At 36.7% G+C, this 7,853-nt stretch overlaps 1 pseudogene; it reads right to left on the bottom strand.

The window, feature by feature from the left end:
* Window positions 1-5,672: 5,672 nt before the first annotated feature.
* Window positions 5,673-7,072, bottom strand: LOC143670679 (zinc finger protein 277 pseudogene; annotated as a pseudogene).
* Between the last annotated feature and the right edge of the window lie 781 nt (window positions 7,073-7,853).

Here is a 7,853-nt window from a genome sequence, read left to right as displayed (position 1 = left end):
GTTGGGCTTCTCCCCATCCCTGGGAAGGCACAGGCTCCAGACAAGCCCTCAAACGAGCTTGTTTCTGCCTATACCTGGGGCAGTTATAGCTTTAGAAGCCCTGCTGCTGTATTCAAAGGCAGTCAAGCCTTTGTAGGAACAAAGCCACAAATACCTCTGTTTCCCCTTTTTTTTCTTTTTCTATCAGCCCTGCTTCCTTGGTGCTGGGGCAAAAATGAGTGACCTCTGCTTTGACCAGCTTCACCTGAGCTTGGGGCCTATCTTTAGTAGTCAGAATTTGTTAATTAAGTCCACAATTGATGTTTGGTTGCTCTCAGCACCTGCTGCTGGTAAAGTCTTTTTCCTTTCCCCTCTGGGAAGCAGCCTGTGGGGCAGGGGCGCTGGCCACAGTGGCTTGGGGAACTCACGGTTCTGGGGGGGCTTGCAGCCAGTCCAGCTGTTCCAGACTGGGGTACACTGTGTGTCTGGTCACTGATGTAGCCTCTGGAGCTATTCTGTACTGTTTTTTGTTGTATAGTAGTTGTTCTAGAGAATGAACTAAAATGCGCACATTGTTAAGCCGCCATCTTGGCTCGGAAGTCCTGCCTCACCTTTTTAAAAGATAGTTGTGATTTTAACATTCTTATGTAGTTTTCTTTAACATTTCTCATTGTGAAATAAAACATATACAAAAAAACAATAAATTTCAAAGTATATTTTAACAAGTAGTTATAGAACAGATTTCAGAGTTTGGTATAGGTTATAATTCCACAATTTTAGGTTTTTCCTTCTGGCTGCTCTAAGACACTGGAGACAGAAAAAAATCAACATATTGATTCAGCAGTCATATTGGTTTGTTAAATCCTATCTTCTCTGTTATAAATTCTCCTTCTCCTTTGAACCTTCTCCCAATTGTTAGGGGTACCTGGGCTATGCCCATTCTAGCTTTTTCATGTTGGAAAGGGGTGCTGATAATATGGAATAGAGGGATGGAACTAGTTGATGTTCTTGAAGAGGCTGACCCCTCTGGATTAAAGGACTTATGTGGCCTAGTAATGCATTTGGATATTTTAGGTTTCTGGAAAGTAATCTTAGTGTGTGAAACATTTGTAGAATCTCAGATAGAGCCCTAGGTGTTCCTTAGGTTTAGCAGGAATGGTTTTGGTTGGGGTTTGGCAAGCCCTGATAATTAGCAATATCCAGTGAAAGTTAGTGTGAGAGTAGTCTCCAGAATAGAATTTCAATTATATTTGAACTCTCTTAGCCACTGATACCTTATTTTGTTACATTTTTCCCCCTTTTTGGCAGGAAGGCATTGTCAATCCCATGGTGCCAGGGCCAGGCTCATCCCTGGGAGTCATGTCCACATTGCCAGGAAGACTGTCACCCCTGGATGTCATGTAGGGAGGAGGGCAATGATTTTCCTTGAAGAGTTGGGTTTAGAGAGAGAAGCCACATATGAGCAATAAAAGAGGTTCTCTGGGAGTAACTCTTAGGCATAATTATAGGTAGACTTAGCTTCTCTGCTACAGAAATAGGCTTCACAAGAGCCAACCTCAAGATCAAGGGCTTAGCCTATTGAAGTGGGAGTCCCTAATGTTTGAGACAGTATCAGGGGTTTCCCTGGTGGTAAAGCTTAATAGTCCCATATTTTTTGTCTCTTCCCTCAATTGACTTTGCCAATGCTTTTGAATTATCTGCTGAACATACTCTGGGATGTATCTGGGTATTACATTAAACTATACAGAACTAGAAGCCCTCATTCCCATTCTGGACTCCATGTGTTTGGGTTGATTAAAAGAGCTATCCAGACAGATTGAGTTAGATTATATGCTACAGAAAATTTAGGCTTTGGATGACCTAAACTTCTCTTCTTTTAATCTCATACTGTAGGTGGTTCTACAATAGCGACAATGGCATCCTAAATCCTGTGTTCTGATTTACCTTAGTCCCAATCCGATTAGCTTCAATCTTATCTCTAATTGAAGCCTGATCTTTTTTTTGGTTTCTTTACCAGCTTTTGTATAGCAATTCTGGCTTTCAAAGCTGCAGAACTCCAGCTCTGAGTCTTACGTGTCACATAGGTACCCCAAATTTCAGGTAAATACCACATTATACGTATATAGTGCAGCATCTCAAAATCTAGAAATAACATTTACAGCTCCAGACTAAATGTGACTAATATAAGAGCTTGCAATCTAGATGCCAATTTTCTTATATATCCTTTCTAAAAGAGATCATACAATATTTGTTCTTTTGTTTCTGGCTTATTTTGCACCACATAATGTTCCCCAGGTTCATTCACCTTATTGCATACCTCATAACTTTGTTCCTTTCTATAGCCACACAATATTCTATCATTTTTATACACCACAGTTCGCCATTCTACTTCTCAGTCAATGTATTATTCAGCCATCTCCATCCTTAGGGCACCATGGATAATGCCCACAGTCAACAATCCATGACTCTTATTGTCCTCACTTAATTATACAATCATCAACACTCTAAATTTTAGACAACTTTAATTGCTCCAAAGAGAAAAATAACCAATAAGCACAACTTTGCCAAATATTAAATCCAAGCTTTCCCCTTAATGCTTGTCCTTCTCCTCCAATTATTTACTTCTGGTATTGCTGTCATACTATTGATGTCTTCCAGTTAGATGTAGAACATAGCACGCAATAGTCGTTTCCTCCCTATACCTCTCTATTATTTAGTCTTTGTTCAAGATTCATACCTTTGAAGTAGTTCAGCCAAGAACCTATTTATATTTATAGTGTTATTCTGTAGGATACATGACTTTACACAACCCCCTTCAATCATATTCACCTTCAATATGGCAATATTATTTATAGACCCACTAATTAACTACCTTCTCTTCTGTCCATCCCTTATATTTAAGTTCAACCTCATTAGCTAATCACTCACCCATCTCTAGTTTTTGTGTATCTCTAGGTCTCCCATATTCCATATTATAAGCCTCTGGATTTACCTTAACCAAGATCATAATAGTGAAATCATACAGTGTCCATCCTTTTGTGTCTGGCTTATTTCACTCAGCATTGTGTCCTCAAGGTTCATCCATGTTGTCATATGCTTCAGGACCTCATTTGGTCTTACTGCTGCATAGTATTCTATTGTATATATTTACCACATTTTGTTTATTCACTTGTCTGTTGATGGGCACTTGGGTTGTTTCTATCTTTTGGCTATTGTGAATAATGCTGCTGTGAACATGTTGTGAAAATGTCTGTTTGTATCATTGATTTCAGTTTTTCTGGGTATACACTGAGTAGTAGTTTTGCCACATTATAGGGCAACTCGATTTTTAGTTTTCCAAGGAATCACCATCTTCCATAGTGGCTGTACCATCATACATTCCCACTAGCATGCATAAATGTTCCAATTTCTCCACATCCTCTTCCACATTTGTAGTTTCCTGTTTGTTTAATAGCCATTCTTTTAGGTGTGAAGTGATATCCCATATAGCCTTGGTCTGTTTTTCCCTTATAGCTAATGAAAAATGAGCATCTTTTTATGTGCTTTTTAGCCATTTGAGGTTGTTTTTTGGAAAAATGTCTATTCATATTTGTAGTCCATTTTATAATTGAGTATTTTGTTCTTTTGTTGTTGAGTTGTATGATTCCTTTATGTATACAGGATATCAAATCTTCATCTGATATGTGATTTCCAATTATTTTCTCCCATTGAGTTAGCTGCCTCTTAACCTTTTTTACAAAGTCCTTTCAGGCACAGAATCATTTGACTTTGGGGATTTCCCATTTATCTGTTTTTTTTCTTTCATTGCTTGTGTGTTGTGTGTAAAGTTTAGGAAGCTACCTCCTGTTACTAGGTCTTGAAGATGTTTCCTTATATTTTTTCTAGGAGTTTTATGGTACTGGCTCTTATTTTTGGGTCTTTAATCCACTTTGATTTAATTGTTGTATAGGGTGTTAGGTAAGGATCCTCTTACATTCTTTGGGTATTGATATTCAGTTCTCACCTGCCCATTTGTTGAAAAGACTATTCTGTCCCAGTTCAGTGGATTTGGGGGCTTAATTGAAGATCAGTTGACCATAGATTTGGTGGTTTATCTCCTAAGTCTCAATTTGATTCCATTGGTCATTTTTTCTCTTTCTGTCAGTACCATGTTGCTTTGACCACTGTGGATTTGCAATAAATTTTAAACTTAGGAAGTGTTAGTTCTCCCACTAATCCTTTTTTTAGGGATATTTTTAACTATTTGACATCTCTTTCCCTTCCAAATGAATTGATAACTAGCTTTTCCAAGTCTTCAAAGTAGGTTGTTGGAATTTTTATTCATATTGCCTTGAATCTGTTAATCAATTTGGCCAGAACTGGCATCTTAACTATATTTAACCTTCCTATCCACCTCATGTAGTTTTAATTTGATTTTCCTAATGGCCATTGATGTTGGATGTCTTTTCAGGTATTTACTTATCACGTTTATCTACTCCTTAGTGAAATATCTGTTTGTGCCTTTTGCCCATTTTATAATTGGATTATTATTATTTGGGGTGTGCATGGTCTGGGATACATAATTGGATTATTTGATTGTTTGTTTTTGTTTTTGTGTTTTGAGAGTTCTTTGCATATTCTGTAAATAAAGCATTTGTTATACATGGTTTGTGAATATTTTCTACCACTCTGCAACTTCTCTTTTCATCCTCATCTTTCAAAAGTCTTTAATTTTAATGACCTCCTGTTGGTTGATGGTATTATACAGTTCTTCTATAACCTTACTGATTTTCTGCTTGGTAGTTTTATTAATTGCTGAGAGTAGTGTGTTAAAATCCCTAACTATAATTGTGTTTTTTTTTTATTTCTACTTTACGTTCTATCAGTTTTTGAGTCATGTATTTTGAAGTTCTGTTGCTTGATGCATACCCATTTTGTATTGCTATGTCTTCTTGGTATGTTGAACCTTCTATCTTTATGTAATATCCCTCTTTGTCCCTAGTAATTTTTTTTATTCTGAAGTCTTTTTTATCTAATATTCATATAGACAGTCCTAATTTTTTCTAAAAGTTAATGTTTTCATGGTATATCTTTTTGTATACTTTTTTGCTCACCTTACCTTAATTGTTGTATTTAAAGTAATTTTCTTATAGAAATTTTATGATTGGGTCATTAAAAAAAAATCAAATCCTGCTGGTCTCTATCTTTTAATTGGTATATTTAGATCACTTACAACTAATGTAATTAAATTAAATGGGTTTACAATGCCATTTAACATTTTTATCTGTTGGTTCTGTTTCCTATTCCTCTGCTTCCTTTACTTGCCTTCCTGTAGATTTAATACATTTTTGTATTATATTTTGGTTTATGTACAGTTTTCTTTTCTTTTTTGCATGGGCAGGCTCTGGGAATCGATTCCAGGTCTCTGGCACAGCAGGCAAGAATTTTGACAATGAGCCACCATTGCATCACTCTTGTTTGCATTTTGAATATAATTTTATTGAGATATAGTCACACACCATAAAATCCATTCAAAGTATGCAATCAATAGCTCACAGTATCATCATATAGTTGTTCATTCATCACCTCAATCAATTTTAGAATGTTTTCATTACTTCACAAAGAGAAATAAAAAGAAAAAGGAAAATCCAAAACATTCCATAACCCCAACCCCCATTATTATTACTTTTTTTCAAGATACAGAAAGTCCTCATTTTATTTTTCTACTTAATTTTCTTGAAATGAGCATTCACTTTTTAAAAAAAGTTTACTTGGCCAAGAACTTTATTCTTTGCTGACGTTCAAGTCTCAACTATTCTTCTTTGTCTGTCTCATAGGAAAAAACATACAAAAATTGCTTTGGCAGCAGTTTCTTCTAGTTTTTCAAGCATTCTTGTAGCAACCGATTCAAAATACTGCTTTGCTTCAAAGCATGCAGTTTAGATGTGTCCTCACTGATGATGGGAATATTTCCATTTTGTTCCTGAGCTGTCAGGTCACTTTCACTGTCAGACAGTGTACACAGAAGTGTGTCATTTTCATAGGTTGGAAAATAATACTGCAGTTGATCCCATGTCTTTCTTTCAGGAAGCAGCGATATGTGTTTAGCCTTTTCCATGTGAGTTCTTAAGTCTGCTTTGGATTTAAACTTCATATGGCAGCCGTAACATCTGTACTGGTGAACTTCCCTCCAAATGAAGTTGATCAGTTTCACTTGCTGATAGAAATTTAATCCAAGTTCTGACTTTATTTTGAGGAGATCAAATTCATGTGCATCTTCCATGTGGACATATAGTTTCTTGATTGTTTCAGTTTGCAGAAACAGACAGCAGAGACAGGATGCTCCTCCCAATCGGACTAATCATCTTCTTGATGGCCTAACAACTCCCAATCATCTTCCAATTGAACTTCTTCCCAAGATTTTCCAAATTCCAAATAATTGATGACATAGAATTGGTCATATTCTCTGTTCTTAGGATTGATCTTACGATGCTGTTTTTTCCTCATATGATCTTTCAGTGTATTTTTGTCCCTGAAGGTCTTCTCATAGTACAAGCACTGTAAGCTGTCAAGCTTTTTCTGTAGTGTACGTAGAAATTCATAGCAGTTTACAATGTTGTCTGGCAATCCAATGTTGAAAGCATGTTCTCTGGCCATGTGGTTCAAAAGAACAGATCTGTTTCCAAGGAATTCGGTACCACAAAACATACAAATGCCACGAAAATTAGTATCATTTCTTTCTTGTTGCTGTTGTTCCAGAATTTCTTTCAGCCTCTGCTTCTGAAGCTCTTCTCTAAGAACTCTATCTTCTGGCAAAAGGTCACAAATAACCATCACATATAGTTATAAGACCTATAACCATCTTATGCTCGATAATCATGTGCTTTAGAAGTTTGTCTTGCTCAGCCACAGGACAATGTTCTTCACAGAAAACACAAGGCACGGATGGACAACCTTCTAAAGTAGTGCTGCCACCTGGACTTTCTGGCAGGGAAAGCGGCTCCAGGATACAATCCTTAGTGTCCTCATCACGAAAAACTCCAGCTCCGCTGCAGAAACCACTACGGTCCTCCTCCCCTTCGGCAGCAGCCTGCGGGGTCTTAAATGCAGCCATTACATGGCTCAAGAGAAAGGGGCCATTATTATTTTTTATTTTTATTTTATTGTTCATCTACCCATATGCTGGATAAAGGGAGTGTCAATCATGAGGTTTTTACAATCACACAGTCACATGATAAAAGCTATATATTTATACAATCATTATCAAAGATCAAGTGTATGTTGTCACGTGTATCTCCTCCTTAGTGAAATATCTGTTCATGTCTTTTGTCCCCAAACTGGATTACAGCTCAACAATTCCAGGTATATCTTTCTAGCTATTCTAATACACTAGAAACTAAAAATAAATATCTACATAATGAGTCAGTATCATGATCTTTTGTTAAATCCTAATTTCTCAATCATACCTCCTCCGTCTCATTTGATCATTCTCTCATTCTTCAGGGATATCTGGATAATGACCATTTTAACTTCATGCTGGAAAGGAGTGTCAACTTTATGGGGTAGAGGAATGAAACTGGTTGATATTCTCAGTGAGGCTAATATCTCTGGGTTTCAGGGCTTATCTGACATAGAAACAATCTGGAGGCCTTAAGTTTCTGAAGAAATAAACTTACTAAGAAAAGCTTTTATAGAGTCTTAGATAAAGCCCATGGTATTCTTTAGCATTTTCAGGAATTCTGTTGGTTAGGGCTTGGAATACTGTGGTAATTTGCAATATCTGGTTGAAGCTTGCATAAGAGTAACCTCCAAAATGACCTCTTGACTCTATTTGAAATCTCTTAGCCCCTGAAATTTTTAAAATTTCTCTTCCAGCCCTTTTGATCCAGAAGGTA

Source organism: Tamandua tetradactyla, chromosome X (assembly GCF_023851605.1).
Source record: "Tamandua tetradactyla isolate mTamTet1 chromosome X, mTamTet1.pri, whole genome shotgun sequence".
NCBI lineage: Eukaryota > Metazoa > Chordata > Mammalia > Pilosa > Myrmecophagidae > Tamandua > Tamandua tetradactyla.
This window is presented reverse-complemented; position numbering and strand designations above follow the sequence as displayed.